At 45.1% G+C, this 12,429-nt stretch overlaps 1 protein-coding gene across 3 annotated transcripts in view; it reads right to left on the bottom strand.

Annotated features, from left to right (window-relative positions):
- The window catches only part of LOC136675517 (protein CASP-like), a 163,898-nt gene that overhangs the window by 126,785 nt on the left and 24,684 nt on the right, over positions 1 to 12,429 (bottom strand). The gene's annotated exons all lie outside the window — the stretch shown is intronic.

Below are 12,429 nucleotides of genomic sequence, written 5' to 3' on the forward strand. Positions count from 1 at the left end.
GAGAGCGAGTCACAGAGAGCGAGAAAGAGAGAGAGGTGAAAGAATCTAAAAGATATAAAAAGACAAACCTATATTAGCACCAGCAATGTCCCAGGTTTCAAGCCTAATGCACACCGTTCTAAAAATACAGTCAAAACCTACACTGTTTAGAACTCAGTATCAGGTAAACAAAGCTTCTTTTAAAGTGAGAAAGAGTGCAAAAAGAGAAACAGAGGAAGCGAGAGACTGCAGAAAATAGGGAGGAGAGCAAATTTGAGAAATTATGTAGAAAAAAAAGAGAAAATAATGAGAGAAAAACACAAAAGATAAGACAGAAAGAAGACAGTAAGTCAGGGAGTGGAAAAACTTAGAGAAACATCAAAGCTTGAGAGACAGAGAGAAATTAAAAGCCAGAACGAGAAATCAGAGAGTGAAATAATGAGAGAGTGAGAAGAGGACGATGGAGCCTGAAAGAGTGAAAGGAGGACAGAAAAATCAGAGCAAAATCAGAGAAGGACCGAGTGAGACAGTAAGAAGCCTAAAAGAGAAATCAGAGAGTGAGAAAGTGTGAAAGAAGATTGACCATGACAGAGAGAAAGAAGAATAGAAAAAAGAGAGCCCATGAGAGACAGAGTGAGAACAAGCAAGAAATAGAGAGAGAGAGAGAAATAAATTACAATGTTTTTGATATGCTACATGTTTTGGGATCAAACATGCCCCCTCTCCGCCGCCCCCCGAATCACTGACCCTTCCTGTCCAATACCAGCTGGCACTGTGCCACCCAACCCCCTGCCACCCTCTGAACAGTGAGCAACAGGAACATGGAAGAGAGAACACCGTTCCTTGCGCTCCTCCTCCTCCTCCTCAGTCTCTCTTAGGTGCGCACCCTTGAGAGTGATTAGCAGACGCAGACGCTACGCCCATTATGCAAACTAATAGGCTAATCACTTAAAAAACCTGATTACCAGGGGGCCCCGCGGATCCTCATTTAGCACCCGAGCCTCTGCGGGCTCCTCCAGCTGAGGCGCCGTGGGAGCGTGAAGAGATGATTAACTCTCAACTCATCAGCGCACTCCCATCGCTGGCCCTAGATACACACGCTCATGAGAAAAATCGAAAAACACTGATACACTACATCCCCAAAAGTTTTTAGACAACTAGTCTGGCACCGCTTTGGAAATCAAGACAATTAATAGTGAATTTATTCCGGCCTCTGGTCTTTTGGAAAGGCTTGGGACTAGGTGCTGGAACAGTGCTGTGTGGGTCTGATTGCATCTGGCCACAAGAGAATCTGTGTGATGTGCAGTGATTAGTGATGGATATAAATCTGTATCAAAAACACCTATGGAAACGTTTGAGTCGCCAATTCACCTACCGCAACGTGTGTTTTTGGACTGTGAGAGGAAACCGGAGCATCCACACAGGGAGAACACACCACACTCCTCACAGACAGTCACCCAGAGGAAACCCACGCAGACACAGGGAGAATACACCACACTCCTCACAGACAGTCACCCGGAAGAAACCCACGCAGACACAGAGAGAACACACCACACTCCTCACAGACAGTCACCCAGAGGAAACCCACGCAGACACAGGGAGAACACACCACACTCCTCACAGACAGTCACCCTGAGGAAACCCACGCAGACACAGGGAGAACACACCACACTCCTCACAGACAGTCACCCGGAGAATATTGTACTCATGTGTGAGTTTTGATTTAGATGATTTAAAGACTGTGATTTTGATGTTGGGGATCGTGAATGTATTACTTTCACTTAGTATATCATGATATATTTGTTAATTGTGTTCGATATAATTCCAAGAACAAACAAGAAACCAGACATCACCCTCAAACATAAACCTCTTGGGTTTGCTAATATTAATATTTTTTAAACTACATTTTTAGCTGCGTGAACTGATGGCTGTGTCCTGTAATGAACGTCAGTCAGTGACAGATGCTTTAATGATGTATAATGAAATATTGAAAATATGTTTAAATATCATTGTTATTGAAACATTTAACATTGTGATATAAATTGATATTGAATTTTTGACCAGCCCTATTTTAAATTTTTCTACACAACATTTACCAAAAATTGACAAGAGGGAAAGAATTTGTAATTATTCATTACTCAAAAACACTTAAAAAACGTATTTTTGTGTGTAATATCACTCCCCTGTGGCAACATGGACGACACAGTGCTACGACCAACAGCCCAGTGGAGGGCCAGTGTTACTGACTTCACCAATATAACGTGCACGCTGCCAGCGTGGGGCGATTCTGCGATACTGTGTTTGGCGATGGTGGGAACGGGACAGTTCTCTTGCTGTTGGATGCAGAGAGGGGAGGTGGGATATGAGAGGCCAAGCAGGCCTGTGTAATAGCGTTATAATTTTCCTAATGGAAGCGTTTGGCTGGCTGGGAGCGCCGGCGCTTGTCTTAGTTAATTTGTTCAGTAGTAAACGCTGATGGAACAGATTATGGCCGCTCCCTCGAGAGCCTCTACACTGCCAGAGAAAGAGGGAGGGGAGAGAGGGAGAGAGAGAGAGAGGCTGGAAGGGAAAAAAATGGTGAAAATGCTGGTGTAAAAGAATGCAGAGTTGTAAGTGAAAGAGTGAAGCCAAGGAGCAAAAGAGAGAGAGAGAGAAGAATGAAAGCACAAGAGACAGGCGAGGCCAAGGAAGCAGCGAGAGTTTTATTCAAATTAAGCACGGGGTAATGAAGTGACTGGGCAACAGACGTTCACGCTCTTATCCTACTTCTCACTGACCCAACGCATACACGCAAATGCGTTCCTAATTAAATTCAAGGCTCATTACGATAGCACGGGGAGGGAGGGAGTGTGTGTGTTGGGGTGTGGGGGGGGGGGTGTTTGGCTGTGAAAGCAAGGGAGGGCCGAACAGCTTTCTCTGGAGCTGAGCATTTGTGATTAATCCAAGGATGATGCTGAGCCGCTCGGACAACGCTGGACTGGAGAAGACTTAGTGCTGACTCACCACAGTCCAGCAGCACGGCCTTCTACAACCTCCCCATCTCCGTCAATAAGAATCCCCACACAAATAAAGGCCCTCCCTCTTCTCAGACGTGGGGGCTATAATTGGGAAAATTACAGCAAACAAATGCAAAAACCTCACGCGAGCGGCGCTCCGAAGCCCTGAATTTCGAGCTGACGCTGGTGTGAAACGGAGCAGAACGTGGAAAGACGTTTAGCGGCTTTTTGCCTCGTCAGCGCTGACTAACACTCGCAGCTGTGTACACAACACACTCCTGCTTGTCTCCGCGTATTTTCTGCGTCCATTAGCCCCTGCGCAAGGGGACCCTTGCCTTAGCTGCCATTCCGGCAAACTGAACAACAGTGTTTTGTTTTAATAATGTAAGAGATTTTAATAGCAGCGGTTTGAACACTATTCAGAATGGTTTCCAACACTATTCTCCAGAATGAAGCACTAGTATAGGGAATAGAAATGGGCCCTGATCAATATGCCCTACATTAGAGCACTATCATCTATCACAGGACACAGAAATGACCCCTAAAATCACCATTCACTGCAATGGGAACTGAACAGCACGACACAGTTTGCATCATCACAAATAAAGAGCACTACACAGAAGGCTTTACGTTTCCTAATATTACATTTCTTTTATGGCTAAATAATCACAGTGCATTATGGGTACTCTCAAACGCTCTCTTTCAATCCCACCATGCACAACTACAGGGAGTGTACTCTTGCAGAGACACGGTGGCGATCGCTCTAGCCTATATCAGGGCATAATAAAGGACAAATCCCATGTCTAATTATTTTATTTATAGGCATGTGGTCTACATTCAGACAGTTTTTGATGTGCAGCAAAATAACGTGGCAACAACGGACCCTCCACTTTAACCATTAAATAGGATGTAAGTAATATGAACAGCTTCTTCAGCTACAAAGGTCGACAGGCATAGCTGGTTTAGTTAAAATCAAAGCGCGTACTGGACTGTGCTGGGTAACGGCCTATGACGCAGTGAAAATAGTGTGTGTGTATGTGTGTGTAGTCACGATGCTGTAGTTGTGTGTACTGCACTGTTCCCCCGAGGCTCTTTGGTTCATGAGCGTGACTCGTATGCTAGTTTAACCATTGTGTTCTCAGCCTGTAAAAGCTCCATGCCCAGGCTAACACCCCCACCTCCGCCTTCCCCTATTTAATAACAGAGAGAGAGAGAGAGGAGAGAGAGAGAGAGAGAGAGAGAACCAGTCGAGCATAGATATACACACTAATATTTGTTTCAAGGAGAGAGAGAGAGAGAGAGAGATGAGTAAGAAAGAAAAAAGACTAAAGATTAAGAAGTATGAAGAGAAAAAAAGAATGAGCAGAAAAAAGAAAGCACAAAAGAGAGGAGTGGAGAAAAAGAGAGAAGAGATGTTACATATATATGAGAGAGAGAGAGGTAGAAGGAGGTAGAGAGAGAGAGAAAGAGAGAAAGAAATGAGTAAGAAAGAAAAAAGACTAAAGATTAAGAAGTGTGAAGAGAAAAAGAACAAGCAGAAAAAAGAAAGCACAAAAGAGAGGAGAGTGGAGAAAAAGAGAAGAGCAGGGGAGAGGTAGAGAAAGGTATATTATATGACAGAGAGAGAGAGAGAAAGAGAGAGAGACAGACTAATAAGCTGCATGGCCGTCTCGCTCTGGGAGCCACTTCAAAGCAGCCCCATGCGGAACAGCAAACACGCGTCGTCTGTTCACTCTGGCTCTCGTGCCCTTTTTTCTCCTCACTTTTTCTCTCCTCCCCTCCCCCTCTCCAAACTCAGAGAAGCCGGCTGCTCTGTCCCTGAAGGAAGGTCAAGGCCGGCTGGGAGACGAAGGAGCTGTGGCTTTGTGCTTTCCCTGCTTACACTCCCAAAGCCTCGGCAGAAAAATAACACTGTCTCGTAATTGCTGGAATTACCAGGCTTGGTCATCCACAACCTGAGCTCAGTGCGTCTGTCTATGAGAGCTGTGCTATTCTTCTCACGCTTCTCTCACACACACACGCTACATAGAGAGTGGCACGTCTGCTGTGTGGTGGATGATCAACGGAACAGAGATGGCCCTGTCTGTCAGCGGTGTCACATTAGTGATGGATGTCTGTTTCAGTTTGGGACAGATCACACATCAAAGAGAGAGAGAGAGTGTGACACAGAACGAGAGAAAGACAGCTAGAGCGAGAGTGAGATTTACAGTATATACTGTTTAGTATGCTCTACACAGCTCTCACTATTACAGCTCTTAGTCTATACTGATAAAACACAGTATATTCTGGAACTGTGTAAAGTCTGCACTGATGTAGCATGCCATTTATGGGCTATATGTGTAAAATATTACATATATCCTCATGCAGTCTCCTGTATACTGTTTAAACACTGGTAAAGCATACAGTAAACACTATGTAATATTAATCAGACATGCAAGACTCTTTCCAGTCCTAAAACTAAAGCGTTTAATAGTATATTCACAAGAAAATGAACCTGGACAGCTTTCCTAACATTGCACGATGAATATAAATATGTGAATGGTTGTCAAAAGCTGGCCCTCAGTGTAGTCTAACCAACACGGCAAGATATGAGCAACACTACAAACACAGCAGTAATCCACAGTATGGGACATAGGGAATACTCTTCAACTCTGCCAGAGTTTACTTCCATAAACCCTGAAAGAAGCGGTCAGCTGATTGCTGGGTTCACTCAGGGCAGAGATACGTTCTGCTGGAGCAGCAGTGGAGGCGCACTTGGGACCCAGAGGGCTTTGCATTAACTCAATGTCACAGTAGCCACTGAGGAACACATCAGCCCAGGTCACCAGCTGGGCCCTGTGTGTATGTGTGTAGATGTACAGAGGTGGGACGCTGGGGGGGGGTTACTTGACTGACATCCATCGAGACAAGAGACGGAAAAGGTTGGGACGAGGGCAGGGTCAATCCACCCTTAACGGCAGACAAAGCAGCTGGAGCTCTGGGTGACCGTGACCGACGAATCCCATTAACCTCCGTTAGCGGGAAACAAAAATTAGCACCGGCTCAGCACAGTACACAGGGTCGGGAAAATACCGTAACTGTAGACGAGAACCCGAATCAGTCTAATTCATTCTAATTAAGCGGCTCGTGCTGCATTAGAGCAAATTTAGGAGGCAATTATAAGGCATGCTTCATTAGGGTGCAAATTGAATGTTGAGGTGGCTGATGAATGATGGTGCGGGGGCACAGCGCTGCTACAGTGCGCTACCTAACCAGCCATTGCACACTGATCAATAACACAGCTGTGCTAATCTATCGGCGATTAGCCACTGATCTGTCTTCAGTGATCTCTGGAGGGATGGGAAGATGGAATTCGAAAAATATGGCCTGGCATCCGGAGAGGAAGATGAGCAGGTGCTAGACAGAAACCCTAAAAAGCCATAAAGAAATCACTCATTGTAACGCTGTTCACGTGCTAACAACCAAAATCAGAATCTAATCAATCTTTTTGAAGAAATTTACTCTTCAATTATTTGTACACCTTGTCTGCAAGAAAGTACAAAGGGCCAAGAATTAAACCCTGAGGAACCCCACATTCCTCAGGTTACACTGTATGAACAATATGATGGTATCCTGTCACTACCGTAAACGCAATACCACTGCAGGCTTTTCTGCACATCTCAAGGGTAATGGTGGTTCATAGAGTAAATGTCTTTATCAAAATATATTGTTTATTTCATTGCCTACTTCCATCAATGTTCCATTTATGCTGGTAACAATGTTAAGCAATCTTCAAGTACAGCAAGAATTCCAAGCAACCCATATTATAGCGACCCAGTCAACACAAACTCTGAACGTTTACTACCTTATATCTAAATATATACACCACTTCACACTATTAAGAATTAGGGTGAATCCCATTTCTCCATTTTGCCTAGGGGGAGGGGCCTCGGTTCTTTTTCAGAAAAAGGGGCCTCGGTTCTTTTTCACTACTTTTTCAGAAAATATCACTGGTGGTAGTAGCTGATATCTTGGTAGGTAGCGTGTTAATTTCCAGTTCTTATTTAAAACGGTGACCCAATTGCATTCTGGTGCCTGGCCATTCTTGAGTTAATGCAATATTTAAGGTGGAATTGGAAGGTGGGGGGGGGGGGGGGGGCTGAATTCTGTTTCATAATCGGCAAACAATTAGGAGGACGTAATAATATATGGTCGATAATAACTTCTGAAGTAGTGTGACACCTTAAATTCAGGAGTGCTGGTGAATCCCACATTGCTGTAGACCTTCTGTGCAGATCTACCTTAAGTAGCCTGGGAATGAAGCACTGCTCCTTTTTATTCGTGTTCTGATGTAGTATCGGACTCTTGAAGGGATGTCCTGTTGCGTAGGAGATGATGTCAACCGCTACACACAGTAGAACCGTTCCAAGAATGACACACAATAAAATAAAACAAGGGGTAGGGGTAAATCTAAGAAATGGGATTCACACTCAGACAGCAGCAGCTGGGATAACTACATCGTCTGGGTTGCAGCACAATGTGAAGCGTTGGTGCTTCTGCTCATATTCAGTTAATTATTATTATGCAACCCATTTTTGGGCTGAAAGAACAGCCAAACAAATGACTACAACACACCTGGCAACAGTGGAGGAGGCGGCGATATATAAAGCCATTAAATACATCAAAGGACTGACATCCTGAACATCGCTAACGAGAGAAATTGATGACGAATATTATCTCCAGTGCTTCTAGACGTCTGCCGGGCTCAGGAGATGAAAGCGGACTACGGATAGAAGGCTCTGTCCGGATGTAAAGTTCGTCTACAGGCTACACTTGGAGTAGTTGATTAGATGTTACTTATTTTGATCAATTCTTAGCCTTTTTATGGAAGCACCAAGAACCACTTCCTATTGCTTTGCAGACCGCTTTATCAAAACCACTGTACTCCATTCTCCAGCCTTTTCAACCCTTGACACCACTTCTTTCCTGTTGCATTTTGCTCTTTCTAACTTCTTCTCGATTCACTGAAAAACAAAACACTTTGCACTGTGAAAATGCCTTCGAGTACTGTGATCGCCCACCCTTCTTTTATATTTCATGCCCCCTCTTTCACCACTGAACACTTCACTGCAGACCCAAGCCAAGCTGGCAAGAAAAACTCAAATGGGAAAAGCATGGTCAAAAAAGAAAAAAGAAAAACAAGCATAATAAAGCCAAGCTACTGAAAAAAAAAAGCTTTTCATGGTCACTGCTATGTTTTATGTTCTTTACAGCAAAGGCAGGGAACCAGTGGTAGCTTTTGTGATCCTCCATGCCTCCGCAGCCACTTCAACTTCTCCCCACCAGCACGCTTGATATTCATGCACATTCCTCAAATGCTCAGCAAGCTAGGCTAGGCCTAATTAAGAGAAATCACACAGTTAGTGAGGGGTGAGGAGGAGTGAAGCAGGCGCCTGCATGCAGGCTCCTGGCCTTGTGTGGGAGCTGACAGTGGAGAAGTAAAGCGAGTTATTGGGGAGGGAGGGGGGATGAATGGCCTGACTCGTTTCAAATCTGGCCATTCATTACTGCTGGCTGTTGTTTGTTCTCATCTGCAGTTATCGTAACTAGAAAGATGTGTGAGGCTTGGAGCACAAAGCTCTATTACAACTCGGTGGTAATGAGCTGGTCAGTCACCGACTCAGTCTGGTACGCAATAGGAGACATCAAAACAGATTAAGATAAGCTATCGGTGTCGGGTGGGATACCTGCCTTAGAAATTGCTTGGAACACATTTTTGAACGTTGACCTTTTGAATGATCCACTATGGCACCGACCGGGACCCAGCTGCTCACACACTCTACGTCACGTGGGACGGCTGATTCATACACAGGGTTTGAATATTTAGTGAATTGATGTTAGTAATATCTTCCAAATATAAGAATCCAGGTCTTTTGGGTCAAATCAGAGACAAATGTATTTATTCACAATTAACCACACAAACTAATAGAGTCTAATAGTGATTATATTCTCCTGGGGAAAATTAATGGATCTCCTTTTCAGTCACAGCTTAAATACACCATCTCAGAAAAAGACGAGGGAGGGGGTGTGGGGGGGGATACACACACAGCAACAAGCCAGAGCTCTTAATCTGCCCTAGGAGAATGCACAGCACATTTAAACATGAAGCCAACACAAGTATGAATGCACGCCACGCACCGAGACGTTTCGTCTCTAAATGAATTAAGGGCACAGTGCTCAGTGAGAACAAAAGATGCATTATATCCGACCAAACAAACCAAGCCATCTAATTTACAACTGCTTCTGCTCTGGCTCCAAAACACTCTTGGAATTTGCATGTATACAAAGAAGGGGGGGGATTTTCTTTAAAAAAAATAAATAAATAACAGGTCCAATTTATACGGTAGAGTAGGTTAATTAATTACAATTCAGAATAATAATGGAATATCAACAGAGTCTGGATTCAGCGGAGGAATGAAGTGCATGTTTTCCCGGACAGTGGTGGGAGGGTGCACGGACAAACAGGCGGGTAATTGTTAGCCGTGACGAAGGGGTGTTGTCGAACGACGTAAACCCGAACGGAGAATGGCATCAATGGCATCCAAAACCCATTAAAGCACGCGGTAGGTCTGCGTCTCAATGCAATAATCTTGTCTTTGTTTTGAGATACATTAGCTGAGGTGGTGCAAGGCAGAGGGGAAAAAAGTGGGGCACGTGCCCACGCTTGTCTGCGACTGAGATGAAGACACCAGACTCCCATGTTGATGTCAGCTGCGTCATCCAGACGCCTACAGCTCCTAGTTCTGTCTCCATGCTCTTGCAGGCAATGCATCCTGTCTGAGGTGAACTCTGCGGTTACCCCATAGTCGCGATACTGCTCCACCCACGTTCAGGCCCCCAATATCCACTAGATCGGTTTTGGTTTATCGTGCATTTTCAAAACGCATTTTGACTTTTCAAACCCTCGTAACCACGTTGAAGCAGTGTTAGAATCAGAGCAGTTTTAGGTTTCTCAACAAGTAACGCTGCTTTTTGCGTACAATTTAAAAGGGATTATATTCAGGTGCACTTTAGATACAATAATCCTCCAACCCACCTTCACTCCCCCGTATTCATATTGGGTTTAATCCCACCACACACTTCACAATGTAGCTATAAGGAATACAGGATGATGAGGAATCGTACTGGGGTTGAGACGGGACACCACAATGCAGAACACAACAACCACAACACAGCTCACGTCTCGGATACGAAACCACAGCGCCGTGTGGGCTGCGCACCATTTGCTAGTTAAACCTAGCAGCTAGCGTCGTTTACGTGCCACACTGTGATGCAGGTTCAGATCTCTGCATGATATCTCCATCTCCTCTTCTTTAAAACAAAGCACCGAGGCGCATTGACTCCGCAGGCATCAAGCAGCGCAACTTGACGAATGATTTTGCACGACCACGGCCCCTTTCCCACCCCACCCTACCCCCTTCTCTACCTCCGCACTAGATCCATATCTGACAACGCAAGAGCTGTCAAGGTTCAGAGAACAAGACTCCAGCAAAGCACGGATTAAAGTCAGCCTTTAGCACCGACAGTAAATATTGATCCACGTTTTTGTTTTTTTTGGTTTCAGGTGAGAGATTTATTTTTGTTTTATCTACTGACAATTCTCTGACAGGCCTTTCTTCGCATAAGCAGCAGGAGCGACCTATTTTTTTAAAAAAAACAAAATAACTAAACTTTGAAATCCCGCTCTAACGACGGAGCGAGCGCCAGGCTCGTTTACAAGGTGACCCCGGTGTTTCGCAGCTCCTGCGTTACCTGGAGCGCCGCTTCAGAGAGTCTGACCCCTCTCTCTGGGAATCAAAAGCGGCCCGTTTTTATTTAGTTGCGCGCTCGTCTTCAGAGGACGACTTCAGAGAGAGCGTGGCGCGTTAAGAAGCAGACTTTCAACACGAGGCCTCGTCCCACGAGTCCTTTTCTCCAAGACTTCAACTCCACTCACTACATAGTTGCGTGCTAGGGGAACGAGTACGAGAACATGAGGGTTAGAGAGACCGGTTTTAGTATGGATCTGGAGTATCGGCAAGACTGAGTCAATAGAGGAGGGTTACGGCTCAAAAATAAGGCTGGGGGTAATTCAACGACTGCGGAGCAAAATTTGTCATCCTCTGGTTTACGGACTGGAACGGCTAGGATATTGAGATCTGAGATAAGATCAATGGGTAGTGAACGGTTTCAGGAACGATAAGCTACAGACACCACATACTGAGTGGTTTTCTTTCTTTTTTTTTTTTTGGAGGGGGGTGGTGGGCACAAAAAAAGCCACACAAGAGAGAGAGAGGAAGAATCATGGCTCTCATCTCAGAATTAATGCCTACACCCTGCCGGGAATGCAATCTGGGCCTTTAAAAAAAAGATTAGGAGCCAAACGTTGTGATACCAGCCTTTAAAAAAAAAAATGGGAGAGGGGAGAGCAAGACGGCCGACTCCCGGGATTAATAGCATCCAGATGTTGCAGAGGAGTATAGAAGGAGAAAAAAAAAGTAAAAAGGACAGGAAAAAAAGGCAGGGGTCACTCTCTATAGACGGTGGACAGAACATGGCGTGATGGATGACGCCAAGCGGTCAACTTTCGAGAGAGCCCAGCGTAAACAATAAACCCAAATCGGGCGGGACGACAACAATAATACGAGGGAGGGGGAGATTGTTTCTCATGGCAGAGGCTTTTTTTAGCTTCCCATCGCATGCTTCAGACAACTGTTCAACTGGCTAATTATGCCTGCCAATGTGCTGGCGGGGCTGCGTGAGCAAGGGCGGCAGTAAAGTGGAGGGAAAGAAATGTAAAAAATGGAATAAACAAACCAATTTTCCATGTGTCCAATTCAGTCTGAGGGCAGGGATGCCCGTGAGCGACCTAAGAGTCTAAACCGTTAAACAGAATTAGAGAAGAAAACAATAAAACCACCCCATTTTCCCAAAAAAAGTGAAACAGGAACCAACTGCCAACAAAGCCCCTGATGGGACGGAATGACACGGCTACGCTGTGTGGGCCTGAGGTGCGCCGCCATCTTGTAGGCTGCCCAGATCCGACCCGTGCATCATCATCATCATCATCATCATCTCGTAATGGCAGAGTTACTCATACATTCTCGATGACGCTGCTCTAGCTATTTGGGACAGAGGAGCGGTGGGGAAATGCCAGGAAGGGCTTAACGTGGCACACTGGCAATAAAGCACGGTATGAACTAACGTCCATTAATAAAAGCTCTCAGCTGGATATGACTGATAGAAGGGTTTGAAACGGCGCTCTGGGAGTTGTCTGTAAACTCCCGCTGTGGCGCTGCACAGCTCTCGCTGGTTTTACAGTCAGAGCCATTTGTCTTGTTGGTTTCGCACATACCTGTTTGATTGGTTTAGAATTAAAAGCTTTTTTCCAAGCCCCCCGCACAAAGTAATACTGAGACAAATAGGGTCCCGGTGG

This window comes from Hoplias malabaricus, chromosome X1 (genome assembly GCF_029633855.1).
Source record: "Hoplias malabaricus isolate fHopMal1 chromosome X1, fHopMal1.hap1, whole genome shotgun sequence".
Lineage (NCBI taxonomy): Eukaryota > Metazoa > Chordata > Actinopteri > Characiformes > Erythrinidae > Hoplias > Hoplias malabaricus.